General features: G+C 42.0%; 1 long non-coding RNA gene across 1 annotated transcript; it reads right to left on the reverse strand.

Annotated features, from left to right (window-relative positions):
* Positions 1-5,865: 5,865 nt before the first annotated feature.
* On the reverse strand, positions 5,866-7,511 carry LOC130113475 (uncharacterized). Its single transcript, XR_008810295.1, has 4 exons — positions 7,240-7,511; positions 7,048-7,079; positions 6,768-6,907; positions 5,866-6,652 (listed from the first exon to the last, which is right to left on the reverse strand). It is a non-coding gene; the product is annotated as an uncharacterized LOC130113475 (long non-coding RNA).
* Between the last annotated feature and the right edge of the window lie 9,830 nt (positions 7,512-17,341).

Raw genomic sequence — 17,341 nt, forward strand, 5'->3', positions numbered from 1 at the left:
GGTCTAAGCATCAGCTTTGTGTCGATGAAGTTGTCCACTGGGGACCGGGGATCGCGCCCCGGTCTCGTCAGATACGACTATGGCCAGACTCGATGAAGCAGCAATAATTGGCAACGCTGTCTTCGGGAGGGGGGCGGAGTTGGATTGTGTTCGTCACATGAATACATCTCTGTGTGTGTCGGAAAAAGCAGTGGTTCGGCCTGGTTTCACCTTGTCATGAAAGTGGCGTGGCGTCTCCTTCGAGACTGCCAGCCGGAGAGATGCGATTGGCGAACGCATAGTACGAGGGTGGGTGTTTGAATTAGAATAGGGAGTGATTAGCCGCTAAATTGGGAGAAATCAGAAATAAAATGAAAAGAATAATTTTCTTTTCAATTTTAACCCCCCCCCCCTTTTAGGAGGAAACTTTATCAATGCCAATTCTAACTGGGAGGCAATTGGGGAAGCTATTGCAAATTGCGATATTTGCCTCCTTTTGATGCATTTGTGACCAGACTACAGCACTCTTCAAATGACATTGATTAGATGCGTACTGAATCCCTCTTTCTCCACTGCATTTTTCCAATATCCTTGCTTGGTAGAAACTATATTTCTTTAGCCATTAGATGGGCTATACTTGCAACAGGGGAAACGGTACTCCAGCGATGGTACCAACCTGGGTTGAATGCATGTGCAGTCAGGTCAAAGTTATGCTTAGGGAAAACGAGGCTGAACAGCAACAGTGCAAGGCTGTTCAAGCCATAGCTATTATCAGCATGCTGCTGCACCGCGAACACTGTCTCAAGGCGTAGTGCATGGGGTAACGGGATCATGGGGTGCAGTGCTTGGGCAGTTGGGGTGCAAGGTGACAAGTGAGACAGTCTTGGATGGTTCTCAAGAATAAGTGCCTTCTGAGACTTGGTGAGTTTTGAGCTCTTTACTTTGAAAGCTGCTCAGAAAATACAAATGTAACACTAACCACAGCATTTTAAAATTGCGTGAGAATCTAATGTTTTTTACCGTTAGGAGATCAAATGCTTTCAGGCAGGTTTTTAAACAGGGTACTCTGATTCTGTGTAGAATCCTTGGCCATATTGGATAAAATTATTCCAACTTGTCAATAATCAGTAGTAAATTGTAATTTCCTTGAAACTTTTCAATATGAATTAAAGAGCAAGAAATCAAATTAAGCAAAATCAATATGCTTTCACAGCTGCCTTTCAATTTTAAAACACATTCATCATATAAATTGCACGAATGCTAAGTCTGTCCATTTTGTTCAAATTGTTTTATCCATCACATTTATTCCTAAATCATGTATTCATTTGTATTAACTTTTCGTAATTTCAATGATTTATTTTATTGATTCTTTACCTCTTAAAGCATGTTTAACTTTGTCCAAAATAGTTCTTTAAGACTTTATGATTTGTTTTGTCATGTTAGGCACATGCAGTCTTTTGTTAGTTCCATAGTCAGAATTATAACTTTAAGGAACTATATAAGAACTGTGTTGTGGAGCATTTGAATTTACTTTTCTCATAGAGAATTTCAACCATTTACAAACAGGTGAAAGATTGCAGACAGCGATCCCCAACACTGCTCTGGACACAGTCTCTGAATTACCATTGCAGCTGACTGCCATGCTCCCACAGATCATAGGTACTCAATCTACCAATGCCATTGTTAATTTTCTCATCAGAGACTTGCACCCACCAGCCATGGTGGAAGGGGAGGGGTTTAGACATCTGATCCATACACTGTTGTCCTCTCACGAGGAGTTGCCTTCAGTTCACCTGCTGGAAGATCTCCTTAAGGACCTCCATACCCAAGGCACAAAGAAGTTAGCTGAGCTGCTAAGGAGGAGGACAGTGAGCAAGGAAAACAAGGATGTTTCAAACTACACTGCTCCGATTGAAGCTGAGCCAAAGAGACGTGGTCGACCTCCAGGCTCTACAAGGGAAGTTCCTCACTTTGTCACTTTGAGTGTAGATACCTGGTTTCATGAGTGGCAGCGAGACACAGAACATTATGCCACCCTCTGGGCACATTACATTGACAAGGACTTCAAGTGTCAGAACCTGGCCCTGACCACTCGAAGACTGGCGGACACAGGTGCTGGAGACTACAATTTCGGTGTGCTAGAGGCCCAAGTGAAAGCTTTAGCCCAAGAATGGGGGATATCTCAGCCCAACCTAGTTATACTGGGAGGGGATGGAAGTGAAAAAATGAGATTGGGATTACTGAGGTATGAGAAAAACAGAGGGCTAGTGGGAAATGGGCCCCATCCTAACTCGACAACATTTCCTGAGAGGGGGGAATCTGTAACTTCTGATGACCCACACGGTGTAGAACGTGCCCATTCCTCTGTTGAAGGATTCCCATTCATCCCTTGCTTCTTCAGTGCCGCACAGGGCTGCATTGAGGAAGTAATGGCCCATCCTGTCATCTCCAAGACCCTACACCTGTTCCAACATGTTCTTTCCATCTTATTCCCCTTACAAACACCAGAGAAAGACTTGTCTCAACAGCACATCCAGAGTCTGTTGCTAACAATGCCCAGGCAGGAGCAAATTCAGATGAAGCTATGGGCCCACAGCCAATTGAGCTGGAACAAGCTGTACTCTGTGTTGAACACCTTAGTGAAAAATCAAAACCTAGTCACTGAAATGATAAAGGAGATCAAAGGGGAACCCTCAATTAGAGGAGATTATTCAGAGGCCACTACAGATAAAGACTGTTGTTCAAACTCAGACTGTAACACATCTATGTCAGGTACCTTAATGGCTCCCAGCAATTCTGAATGGAAGGTTCTAAAAGTTCTGTGCTTGGTCCTTAAGCCCTTGGACATTGCATGTCACACTCTTGCTAAGGAGGCCTTCCCTTGTCTGTCCCTGATCAAGCCCATTTTAACTGGCCTGCTTTCCCACCACCTCAGTCCCCAGCCGGGAGAGTCCTTGGCCATCTTGAAGGAAGTGAAGAAGATGATGAGGTTTAATTTGGCGAGTTCGTATGACATCCCAGGTGTTAACAGGGTTTTGTGTGTGGCATGCGCCCTGGATCCACAGTTCCATAGCCTGGGATTCATGGAGGTGAGGGTAAGTCATATAGCTCATACTAAATTAACAAAAAATTCCCCCGGGGTAAAATGATTTAGCACCGAATTTTACATTCAGCTATAAATTAGATAATTCATTTACTGCTGTCCTTGAATATTACTTGTTGAATCATAATTAACTGTATGCCGTCAAATTAATTAATTTATTTACTTTCTAATTTCTATATGTAGCTTGTGCCTTCTTGGGAAGTACATCAAGTGCATATAGATGATGGTGTAATCATTTTACACTATCATCTATAAAGGTGTGTGTAGATGTTAGGTGTTATAAATGATTTTAGAACACCTAACACCTACATTTTGTTTTGAGACAAGTTAAAACTCCCAAGACTCGTATTTTGGATATTCATACTCATGATTTATTTTTCCTGCTTGTGTATGTTTTTAGTCACATTCGTAATTATGGAATGGGCCTGGAATGCCAAATAACCCAAAAGACTGCAGTTGTTATGCATCTAGCCCATCATGTAGAAGTTCTTCAGTACAGCTTCGTGATTTAAGGCGTAATTGTAGTCCTGAAGGCTAGGTATAATAAAAGTGTGGTTTTTCTGATATACTTCACAATTTGAATGACTAATTCTTATCATTTTAAAGGAGCAGGCAGACACATTTGACTGGCTGAAGGAAGAGGCGATCCGGATGGTTAAGAAGGACAAAAGGTACAGCTGGGGTGCAGAGCAGAGCCGAAACAAGAGAAGCTTCTCTTCTTTGCCATCAGAGTCAGAGGGAGACAATATCCGGAGGAGCAAACGGCTGAAAGACGTGCCTCCCATCAACTTCAAAGAGCTAGGGGATGTAAAGGATGAAGGGAGTGACTTGGGGGAGATGGATGAAAGTGAGACCTCAGATTCAGGCTCGCAGGCAGGGCTGTCTGGTATGGAGTTTTTACTTGGCAATCTGTTTAGCTCCACCCATCAATACAAGCAGAGCTCTGTGGAGGAATTGGTGGACATGGAAATATCAGGCTTCAGAGCTGATAAAGGTGCCTCACTGGGAGTAGAGCCCCTGAAATGGTGGAGGGTCAAGGAAGGACAGTTCCCATTGCTGGCCACAGTTGCACGGGCCTACCTGGCTGCCCCAGGAGTTGCTGGCAATGCAGCTGAGGACTTTTTGCAGGAAGAGGAAATGACCACTTCGAGGAAGAGGTCCACCATTCCACCAGAGATTCTGGATTGGATCTTGTTCCTGCATCATAACCGCATGCCTATTACTGTCTTGAGGCATCCTTCAGATATAAAAGATGAAAGTATATACTATTGAAATGTCAGGCAAGCTGTCCTGACATTTAAGTCTGACATTGTCAAGGCTGAATGATGTTTTCAGGTGGGTCGGCGGTTCAAAAAGTAAGGTAGCTCATATACTCTGTAGTTTGGGTTTTTTTTTTATTACTGTTGTGTTGCTCCTTATTTTAAACAATGTACATTGCTGTACCTTGCCTCCTTCTTAAAGTTACTGTATTATAGTTTTCCTTTGCGGGTCAATACTTGTATTCTAAGTAAAAAATGCTTAACTGTTTACAAAAATACTAGTCATTCTTTGCTCCGATTCCGAAAGTATTGGAAACGACGTTCGTCGTCAATTTCTCTCATAGGCAAAATCAGGAAGAATTCTCCATCCACATGCAGCGATGTATGTAATGGCCGCACAGACCACCGCCGTCTAATCTCCAAGAGTAGCTGGCTGCAGACAAAACGGCGGACCTCCGCAAGAGGCCCCTCCGCAGTTGACAGGAAACTGGACGTTTGTCTTCGTTTCGTTCTATTTTTCGTGAGCATGCGCACAGTAGCGATTGCTAGCTAACGCATTCGCGAATGTTAGCTAGATAACGTTAGCTAACAATGTTAGCAATTGCGTTACGTTAGTTAGATAGCCAACAACACTCACGAATGCCAGCTAACTTTCGCAATGGATGGTTAGAATGTGGGCTATTTTTCTAACGACTCGACCCTCAATCAGTTATTATCGGATACAGAAAGTCACTGCCTGAGTGTGTAACAATTATGGTAAGATTTACAGAAGCCCATCGAGGGCAAAATAACCTAGACTCAATGGCAAACGGATGCCCCTTTGAGCAAACACTGAGCACAATACACAGGCTCCGATAACATGGTGCCTTATCTAACCACAGTTTAAACACGCCCATAAAACCTTCCCTTATCTACTGGGACAAATGAGACTGAAGGGGCTATCTACTGAAACTTACAAACTCGCATTGTAGTATAGGGCCCAGGTGAAATAGTAGTTAATTCAACATAGGCTTTAGTATTCAATGTCTAAAAGTAAAATATCTTCAAAACCTATCAAGCCGATCCCTAATGTGATGTGTACTCAATTGAGAAATTTGGCATTTCCTCTCAGTCAAATCTTACAATTACCAGTGCAGTTGTGCACACAGTCTAAGATACATATTATGAAAATGAGACTTTGTTTTAGCCATAATAACAGTGGAATATCCCACTCTATTAAGGGTTAATATGCATGTACAAACAGAATAAATTGGGTTAAATATAACAATAATCTTTATTAATGTGACATTGTGCGCAACATTTGACATCTTCACATGGTAAACATCTGTGGCCAGGGGCTTGGTGGGGGTGCCCAGGGGCTTGGTGGGGGTGCCCAGGGTGGAGAGCCCCCGAGGCAGACGCACATTTCTAACCATTACGTTCATGTTATCAAAGCACCTCAGTATTGTGTAAAGAGACTTCTAGGGCCCCCAAGGCAGACGCGCATTTCTTTTATTTTATTATTTTTCAGTGTTATCATCGGGTTCAGCATTTTACAGAATGTGATTGAGGTTTTACATAATATACAAAAACATCAAAACAAAAATAAAATAAAATAGAAATATTAATGCTCGGCCTCGATCTACTGCCTCTTGATAATATTAAATTCTTGCGCTTCACTAAAGAATAAATTGGGAAAAGAAGAGACAGAGAAAAGGAGAGCTAAGAAATACAATCGGTCGGACATGAGAACTCGTGGTATATCATGAATATCAACACAGTTAGGGATGTTAGGCAGAAAGTGGTAGACTGATTTCAGACATTTGTACCTTTCATCATACAATGGTCCCGCATTAAATCTTCTCTTTGCCTCAGCTAGAGAGAGGTTGTCCACTGCCACAAGAGTGTGGACAATGGCCTGGTAGAGATAGATAACCTCCAGTTAAAAGGGGTCCCATATTTACAACACAATACAAATTAGTGGTGGGGCGAGCATAACCCATTCACTAAATCGCGGAATGCCCTTTTAACAGTTATAATACAGGCTTTGATGACTGAATAAACAGACAATTATTGAAATCAATGTAACTAAGATTAGATGGTTGAGTTAAACCACCTCAGGCATCAGCACATCCAACACGAAGCTGACTCTCTGGAACTCTGTCGTTGGAACATAAGGTGCACATTTTGTGGCTCCTTTGAGGACCAAGTTGATATGCTTAAAAACTTCATCAATTTGGTCGTCTTCTTCCAGGTAGGTGAAGACCCCGTCTGGTTTCGTAGACCTGAAATTCACCAGCCACTTGGAGCTGCCTTCACCTGTGATTATTTCCTATAGAAACAAAGACCATGTCAAATAAATGCACTGCAGAAGATCAGGCTTTGATCATCTTTTTTGCTATTAGAAATGTTTTTATGTATAAGCATTATTATTATTGGTATCATACCAGTAGCCGTTTGTCCGACCTCTTCAGCTTTGTGATGAAGTCCACCAATCTTTCATTGGCAGACCTGCGGGCTTCTCTTGGACGTTTTGCCATCTTTGCTGTAGTGGGTATAGTGGTCATCAAGTAATGTAAAGGAACCTCTAGGGATGTGTGGCAAAGGACAACTTTTGAATTCTAAACCAACCCAGAGTAATTAATCAAATATCATAATAAACGCAATGACAATGTATGGTCATTTTTTGTTGTGGCTGTCCTGTGAAGTTTGTCAAATGTCACTTACCCCCCCTCTGGTTTTAAGCCCTCGTTATGTTCCTGTAATGTACGAGAGCAACAAGACAGATGATGACTGAAAAATATATTTATTTAACAATGCACTTTTTAACATTAGTTATTTAAGTGTTTGAAGCACCTGAATGTATTAGTTATTAATAGTTCTGATTATACCGGTAGTTAAATTGAATTTCAATCTGACCTGGACGACTTCCGAAAACGTCCGTTTCCGGAGTCTTGGGAGCCTGTAGACAGTAGGCAGGTCACCTCTCAGTAGAGCTTTGGACTGCTCTGTCCAGTGGGCAAAAACCTTGCCATGCCTTGAAATGATGAAATCTGAAAAGCCAATTAGACCCTATTTTAGTTCAATTTCCCCCCTCATACTGTAGAGCACAACACCGCAACTACTTGGCAGGCGGAGATGAGAGAAAACATAACCAATGTGTCGGAACGAAGCTAAGCCGTTCCCACACACAGTAGCTACGATCATGTGAGTAACTTATGTTGGCCCCCTCCTCCTGCCCCTAGGGACAACAGCTAATCATTACCCCAGTTTGCAACTACTTTCAACACAAATTACCCACCCCTCCCCTAATCAAAATAGTTTAGTAAGCTCTTTTGGGCAAATGGATCATACCGGTCAAGCGCAAAATTCTTCATTAGCAACACGCACCACCACTTTCTGATTGCGGTCATGTCATTCTAAAAGAAAAGGATCACAGTAGTTAGGGGTCCTACGGCACACAGCCGTTCACACACACACAAACAGACAGAAAGACACACACACACACACACACATTTGCACAGTTACTTTGATCGTAGGACCCCATCATTTCAAATTGATAATTTCACAACTGAAAATGTGTATCTAAAAAGATGTTGAAATAACAAAACAAAAAAACTCACGACTGTGTAGTCAAATGGAGAACTTAATGTGATGTACAAAACCGCCTGCAACACATACAACACTTGTTATTGAAATCATTTCTATAAATGGGCGTCACAGAAATTATATAAATAGAAATTATATAAATGTAAATCACATGTCTCACCATTATCATGAATATCCTGCAGTCGATCCCAAAAGTTTGTCTTGGAAACCCCTGAAATGGAAGTGGAAAATAGGCATAAGGGTTCTATTGACTTATAAAAGGCATCGATACATTTCACTAGTTAAATTACATTAAAATGTGGACCAACAAGTCCAGGTTAAACCTGGTATAGGCTGGAGCGATAATGTGCAGACTGGTGTTTTCACACTTGGTCCCTTTCAGGTCCAGCCAAAATGATGTACCTTGATGTCATGACCGGTCTTCTCAGTCCACGGACCTGGATGGATCGACTGAGCAAGACCTCTGTAAATAGATTTAGTAAACAAAGCAATGTTAGACGAACACGAGGATGATGAACTTTCCACAAACGTGCAAACATCATAAACAGGATCCACAGATACTATTAATTAAAATGGCTTAGGAACACAACCTGGTCCATGCAAGAACTATTCTGTAAATGGTTATAGGAACATGAACATGCACACACCACATGCATTTTTTTTCAAAGATCATCAGAAGGGTAATCTGTCGAACCTCTTGGAGTTGTGGCATCTCCAGGAAGAGTGGCTGGTATTTTTTTCTATTCATAAACGTATCGCACACTTCTCTCCATTCCTGTGGTAGGAGGGTAACTGACAGAGTGAGTAGCCTCTGGTAAGTTTTCTGTGGTACATGGTGCAGTCACGAAAAGTTCTTTCTGGGTTTGGAAAGGGTGCCATTTAGCAATGTTGTTGTGCGGACATGATGTACGCGCCTTTGCAGAGGGGCAATGCCAGGTGTGTTTTTTTTCTGTTATATGTCACCATGACTGCCAAGACAACAGTAGTGGTAGATTTTGGGCTCGTGTATGGAGAGACAAATCTGGTTTGGAAAACCTCCAACTTCCACCAATACAGACAATGGTGCATGAGCGTCCTCTGCTGTTTTTTGCCTGTTTTTGCAAGCAGCCGCCTTGGAATCTCCAAAAAACTTGCATTCCACCATTTCTTCAAGGACCTCATGTTTAAGTGGTTCCTCAGTAGCAGTCTTGCTGTAGTAATCGAGTGACCGGATATGCTCACACAGACTGTGCCTGAGGCCACTCCGTTGTGCAAGCAACTGATATTGACGACAGTCCTCCAATTCACACTTCGTCACATGTTGTTTGCCCCATGTTTTACGTTGTACATGTATGGGCACACTGAACCCATGAGTACCTTTTGGGATGGCAAAAAGGCCATGAGTTTGATCAACACATACGCTTTGAAGGTGAGATGCAGCTGTAATGTCTTTGGCCTTGCATGTTTTCTTTCTATGTGTACTAACAAATTCTTTTTGTAAAGAACAACAGAGCAGTGAGGGCACTTCACTGATTTTAGATTTGTCACACGTGAAGATGGCAACTCTACACTCTCTACTGATGCTGAGGGGGGACATGTGAACGAAGGGTCTACACTCTCGACTGATGCTGAGGGAGGAAGTGTGTATGAATGGTCTACACTCACTATTGATTCTAACCCTACTGATGAGGATGGCACAGATGGGCTGATTTCAGCTGAAGGTGGCACTGATGGGGGTAGCACCAATAGTTTTTGGCATCCAGTCACGTGTTGTCAAATCATCTTTGCACATGATCGTTTTTGCACAATACGGGCAGTGGTAATGACCCGTGCCTCGGCATGGCTGGTTGCATCTGCAAGGGAACAGTAATCCAACTTTTAAAAAGTACAACTTCACAGTAAAAAAAAAACACAAAAAAACACAAAAATGTAATTTAGATAAAATATACAATTATGAATTTTATCACATCCAACAGTGAATTAAATAAATTACAAAACAAATCTCAGTCCCTTGAAAGTAACTTTCTGCTTTCTTGCCAAGGTGATCTACTGACTCCAAATAACACTGCTGACCTTTAAATCTATGGTAAATTCAATGGGAAAGAGGGCTTAACAAATTCCAAACTTGCTTGCTTCTCATCTACTTACCTTGGAAATGCACTGCATTTTGGATGTGGGCATCCAGGTGTTTAAAAATGGTCTCCTCCCGTGTGTTGGTAAATTTGGGACAGAGGACAACCCAACTGTAAGCCATGGGTTGTGCGTCCCAACTGGCTTCCAGGCTGGATTATGGATGGGTGCGTCTGGAAAACAGTGTAGTTTTTATTATTATTATTTCGGGCCATTCTAGATTTTTATTTTAAAGTGACTTTAACCAGTAATACACACAAAGCCGTCGGGGCACTTACCAGTTCTGCGCGTGCCCATATAAAACTCTCAACAAATTCCTTATAAAGGTTATTGCTGTGCATTACATTTTTCTTAATACACTAAATAAAATGAATGTAATCATACAATAGGCTACTCGCCAGCTAGTAGTAGTCCACTAACCTTGGCTGTCAGGCTAGTAACGTTAACTGCGTGCTACACTGCACGCTCTGGGAGTTAGCCAGACTGAGCATCCGACCAGCTAACTACAGCCGCTGCCCATTAGCGGAGAAGTGATTCAAACAGTTTGTACTCAAACAGTATCCATTTTAAACTCAATTAAACTAATTCATTTACACAAATATTTTAATAAGTTCTTAGCTAGCTACATGACCTGCAACAACTACGCAACGAAACATCGCTAGCTAACATTAGCTAAATGCTTAGAGCCACTTGACATTTCTAATGTATTTTCTCCATATCGGTAAGTTATACCTACGCTCGCTGGATTCTTCGATACATTAAGTTTGATAGACAACATTGAATAAAACCTTAGAAAAGACAACTAACCTTTTAAAGTATCTTCTTACCGCTGTCGCAGTATCTTCTACTTCTTCTTTCCGTTTTATGGCGGATTGCAATTTTAAAAACAACACGAAGACCAACATCCGGTTTCCTATCAACCGCTGAGGTCACGTGACTTCCTGTTAACTGCGGAGGTGCCTCTTGCGGAGGTCCGCCATTTTGTCTGCAGCCAGATGCATTTCGTCTACTACGCTGCCTCTTTTTGAACGGATACCTGATCATGATCTCCACCGTCGCCATGTTTGCGCCCCCCCCTCAATATTATACAATCAACAAGGCAAAGCATATTCAAGCGAATATATTTTACAACAAACAAAAGAAACTGAGCGAGCATAACCATAACAAAAAAAAATTACAAAAACAAAAATAAAAGAACAGGTCAATCAAGAATTAAGGTACATAGATACTGATGAAGACATAGGGCTTTTTGAGTTTTACAACATTTTACATATTTTTTATATAGTATTCTCTCATTTTTATGCAGCAAATATTGGAATAATTTATAAACAGCGACATTTGTGTATGAAAAATTTAGCCAAACTAATGAAATTATTCCCAAATTCTGTTTTCTTGTCCCCCAATTGTAAACCAAATTTCATGTTAAAATCTGAGTAATTTGATCATTGTAGGTTATCCAATTTTGAAAAGCATCCCAAAAGGTCCTAATTAAGCTACACAAGAAAAAAATATGTTCTATTGTTTCAATGTCTGCGTTGCAGAAAGTGCAGATATTTAAATCTACATTAAACCTTTGGTGTAAGAAGTCATTGCATGGGTAGATCTCGTTCAACATTTTTAAGTGAACTTCTTTAGCCTTGGGTGGGATTGGAAAGGAAAGGTAACTGGTTCTTATCTTAATTATAACATTTCTGGTGTATTCTTTGAACAAAAATTTCCTCTTCATGGGTGAAGAGAAAAAAATTGAGGTGAGATTAGTCCTTAATAATTTATTATTGCATTTTTTACCTAAAAAACTACATCCAATGCCTTCTTAAGTAGGCATTGGTGGAATAATCACAGAATAATGCCTTTGATTAAAACAATCATTGCTTGTGGAATTGCCTTGATTACTGCGTTGTATTGTTTATTAGTACAAACCAGATTGTATTTTCCAATGAAAGCATCATATAAATTTCCACGACTATCCAATAGATGCATAATGGACCAGATACCTTTCCCCATCCAGTCTTTGTAATAGAAAGAGTTTCTCTTGATTAATATGCATCCATTATTCCATATTGGAACTGTGTGTGGGGTAAAGTTATGCTTGTATATCAATTTCCAATAACGGAGGACTTGTTGATGAAAAGCAGATAGCTTAACAGGTAGTTTACGAATATCATAATCACATCTTAATAAGAAGTCTATACCACCAAAATTCCTTAAGACTTTGGATGGAAAATCAAACCAAAAACTAGAGATGCACCCATTCCGATTTCCGATTTGTTAGTAGTCTGACCTGCCGATTCCGATTTTGGCCGATTCCGATTTTTTTCTAACAATAATTGACAGCAAACACAAACATTTTTGTAACTTCCAAAGCTACGAACTCCATAATTTTCCGCGAAATTATTTTGCACATTTCGTTGTGTGTTGAGAATGGTAGCATGGGCTGCTGGCTTGCGGCTGGCTCGTTGCTCTTTTTTCCCGCTGTTTTGGCTACCTTGCCTTTGTTAGCTTCATCAAATTTGGCATACTCACCGGGGTGGTGTCTGATTAAATTTGTGGTTCCAAACGTTTTCAACATGAATCCTCCGCGTCTTATTTTAATCTTGCGTGTGTTGCAAACTGCGAGCTTTGTGTCTTTCCGTCGTCCTCTCATGTCTCTAGACATTTGTCTCTCACTCTTCAGCATAAATGCGGCGTCCATTTCTGAATCCAAACGATCCGCGGAAATACGCCTTTTCGCCAGCCTCCCTTGCTTGTTCGATCTGCGGCCCAAGTCTCTCCCTCTACACCTTTTCATCCTTGGTCAAGTCCTCGGTGAAACGGATCCCTGCATCCGAGCAGACCTGCGACTTCTTAGTCATCTTCCAGATGCCATTCTCTGTGCTGTCTTTTGACGAACTGTACAATCACCTGGCGGGTCCTGTTTGCCCCCTTCTTCCCCAGGCGATGCACAGTGTCCACATACTCATCCATTTTCTGGGACCATTCCGGGGCGAGTTCTCCAAATAGCCGGATCACATCCTGCCTGACATTTTCTTCCTTCTTCTCCTTCATTCCTTTCCACCGTGGTTTGTACCGGTCCTGTTCTCTTGACCTCTCTTTGAGCTCGACGACTTCTTTACGTGGGGTGTACACTTGAGTTTCCAAAACCGAAATCTGCCCCTTGCGCTCCTTCACCCCCGCTGCGTTAAATTCGATTGACTTGGTCAGACTAGCAATCATCACTGTGTTTTGTGTCATCTTCGTGTCGAACTCCTCCATCTTTCGCTCTTGGTTGTCAAATCTGGTGTGAAGCGCTTGAATGGCCGCTAACAGCTCAGCAGAGGATGGAAGTTGCCTGGCTATTTTTCGAGCAGCGGTGTTACCGGTCGGGGAGTTCGTTTCTCTCCGCTGTACGCCGCAGACTCCACCGCCATCATATAATCACGGTCCGTCAGAGACGAGGACCCGCGGAGTCCACCTGCGCTTTTAGTTCCGTTTCTTGCTTATTTTGTTCCTTGGACATGGTCAGACTGTCACTTTTAACTATTTAGTGGGGGTAAAGTAAACCAATAACTTACTTTGAGGAAGTTTACACACTGCTCTGCGAGTACGCAGCTGCTCAGTCCGTCATCTTGCCGCCAGAGACGTTTGTTGGCGCTCTTCTGCTTCTTCGTGTGAATTTCCGGCAGCCTAGACACCTTACCTCTGAACTCGGAAGTGAACTCTGAACTGCCCTCTAGTGGATGTATCGCTTAACCACCATGCCAACGTAAAACACGGATGAGAAGTATGTGGGCAGTGACGTTTAGAACATTTGAAACGGACGTATGTATTTACGTACGTAAAGGGAGAATAAATGAGCCTTAAACTGACTGCAGGTATCCCCACCCTTATAAACAATACCGCTGCATAACGACCAAAACCAACGATCGGTTTCATATGCAAATATGGGCGTGGCCATTAACAAGCAATACAATGACCATGTGTACTACTCACAGAGGATCGGGGAATAGATGCAATCACAGCATTGTAAGATGGCGACAGGTGTTCTCTTAGCCGGTTCAGCGATGGTCGTTCCCTAGATGGCCTCTTTGACTCCCCGTTCAAACCAGCGTTCCTCCTTATCAAGGATGTGCACATCCTCATCCTTGAAAGAGTGGCCACTGCCCTGTAGATGGGTGTAGACTGTGGAGTCCTGGCCTGACGTGTTAGCTGTCCTGTGTTGTGCCATCCTCTTGGCCAGCGTCTGTTCAGGCAGCTGTTGTTAATAGGCTGTTAACGATCGAAGAGACAAGAAGGACAACAGCTGTCTAAGCGTAAACAAGTGGTGATTTTGTATGTGGTGGGAGCATCAGAACAGTTGAGACGCGTATTTTCCAAACATCGCGTCTCACTTGCAGATTGCGCCAGAAGTGGTTCACCCCGACACAAGCAGAGCCACATAGTGTACGCTGCTAAGTGCCAGGAGGATTGCCGTGACTTGTACATCGGGGAAACCAAACAGATGCTGGCCAAGAGGATGGCCCAACACAGAAGAGCTAACACGTCAGGGCAGGACTCCGCATTCTACACCCATCTACAGGTCAGTGGCCACTCTTTCAAGGATGAGGATGTGCACATCCTTTGGCTACTGTCTCTGTATTCTCTCTCCTGGAGGCTAGCATCCTGCACTGGATGAAGATGTGGGGAAGATGGATGAACACCCTTAAGAGTAAGAAGAGTCAGAGCAATGCTAACCTGCAACACATCAATGATAAACAGTATTATGAACAACTTACCTCATATGTTAGTAAATGCAAATAAGTTGAGAATTGGTACATCATAAATATCTTGCTGATGATGACAGTAGGACAAAACAGGATTGAGGTCAATCTGCTCATCATTCTATATTGGATGTGGATATTTTACTAAAACCCAGATTATTTTTTAGTCCAAATTTTTTTGTATCCATCAAAAAAAAAAGAGAAGAAGATAAATGTTAGAATAAAGACTGGTCATCATTGCCTCATTTGTAATTTAGTTTCATGGTTCGAAATTAGGCGAAGTGAGGGCGAATTGAACACAATCATGTGCCATAATGTAAGATCTTGTTCCTATTGCTCATCTGGGATTGTCTCGCTCATGGTTTCAGACCGTCAGTTTGAAGGACACCTTAAAATCATGGTCTCTTACATACAAGGGATCTCCATCCGTGGCTTCGTTGACAAGGGCAAAACAGGGGTACTGGAGCAGAGAGAGGACTGCAGACAGAGTCATCGCCAAACCATACAGCTTCCCAAGTGACAGGCTGGAAAACTGAGTGGGTGTGTTACTTTTTTTTTGGTGTATCTAGTTATGCTTGCATATTTGTGCTGTTAGTTGTTACTCTCCTCACATAACTTAGCAATACACAAACAATAAAACAGTATGAGGAATTTTATTGTGTTTTCAGTTTTGAGTTTATTAGAACATAGAAACCATGTGATGGATAGCCCAGCCTTTGCTGTTGAACTCCTAGGAGGTATGGTGTAACCTAGGTCACAAAGAGTTAACAACATGGAAGTGCCTTAGCCAATCGGAACGCAGGTCCGCAGCACCATAGGAAGGCTACAAAGTTGACACTAGTCGTACACTGGGTGGCACTGTAGGGAAGAGGACCTGCTGCTGAATGCTCGTAGGTGTGTGTGTGTGTGTGTGTGTGTGTGTGTCTGTGTCTGTGATGGCGAGCCAACCCAGATGAAACATCTAGATCCCTGGATTAAAGATCCCCGAATCGAAGGTCCCAGAGCCAAGAACTGCCAACCCTGCCCCTCCTGCCATGGGGGTAGGGTAAACATCATAAACTGGACAAGGTCTGCACCACTTGCACAACCCCAAATCCCAGACTCTGACTTTGCCTTTTTTGACTTGACTTGGAAAAGATACCTTCGTTCTCCTTCAAATGCATCCCCTGTGTCTGCAGAGAAGTACTGAGTCGTAACCGTCACTAGTTCAAGTGAATGGACTGAGGGTTCATATTATTGATATGATGTATTATGGTGTCTTGCTTACAGTGATTTTGTTATTGCTGACACAGTGGATAGTAAACTTTAGTAAGGTTGAAACAAGTTATAAAGTGGTCATATTGAACGAGGTATTGTTTTAATATTGTTACCTACCCAATGTTGGATCCAAATATGGAGAATTGAGATCCCGAATTACCTATATTAGGGTGCACCCAGTTTAGACAAGGATAGTTAAAAAGAACTGCGTGGTTCAAAACCAAAGAGAGGCTGACAAAAGAAATAATGTGTTGCTGAACTGAAACTGAGGTATCTTTGTGGAATTGAACTGTATGCTGAACCTATGGTTTTTTTTTATTTTGTTAATTTTCAAAAAATACAAGGTACTACTTCATAGCTCTTTGTCTTCTGTGGTCATTGTATATTGCAAATATCTTTTCTGCCTCCTGCTCGAGTCTGGTATCCTCTAATTTTGGGCCAGTATAATTGTAATCTTTACTAACTACTTATTAATGTACTGCATTACCTCCACCACCAGTAATGTTAGGAGCCGTGTGCTACAATAACACTATAAATTAGACATAGAGAGGGGCATAATTGGAGTTGTGGTGGGGCAAAAGAGGTGTGCAATGCTGAAATGACAGCAATGGGGTTGTTTGATTGGTAGGTTTCAAATAAACAGGAAAGAGTACTGATTGTCCTTATTCTGCAAACCAGACAATAACATATGTAGAGTTTACATATTGTGATCGATCATGAGTCTCGCTCAGTGGCATTCTGTCAATTTCACATCCACTCTGCAGCTGTAGAAGATGATCTAATACCCTGGAAAACGTTCAGCAGTTGTAGTAGTACAAGTGGTATACATTCAAAACTAGGAATAAGGTTAAAGCTTCGAGACAATTGATTTCTGAGTTCAAGCAAGTCCCGATAGTTGTTGATAAGACTATATGGATAGAAAGATAGCAGTATGTATCTTAACTAATACATGGATGCATCCAAATCCATCTTATTATCTTGAGAGATTGCTCTGTTTATCAATTTGATCTTGCATATGCCTCAGTCTCCATGGTATGGCTGCTGGTGAAATTTGTTTTTATTGTAATATTGACACAGATATGTTAATTTCTCAAACACTTAATAGAAATGAATACTGTTAATTGATACCATTAAGGGCTGCATATGTATCTGGTCCTCGTACACACATGTGCACGCCAGCTACTCACACAATGCTTAAGAAGGCCGCATTTCCCCCATAGAGGAAGGAGCGATTGAGGACCTGCAGAATGAAGGTGAGGTACTGAAGAGGGAGGAGAGCCACAGAGGCGCAGATTGAGAACAGCAAGCAC

The sequence above is a fragment of the Lampris incognitus genome, chromosome 5 (assembly GCF_029633865.1).
Source record: "Lampris incognitus isolate fLamInc1 chromosome 5, fLamInc1.hap2, whole genome shotgun sequence".
Taxonomy (NCBI): Eukaryota; Metazoa; Chordata; class Actinopteri; order Lampriformes; family Lampridae; genus Lampris; species Lampris incognitus.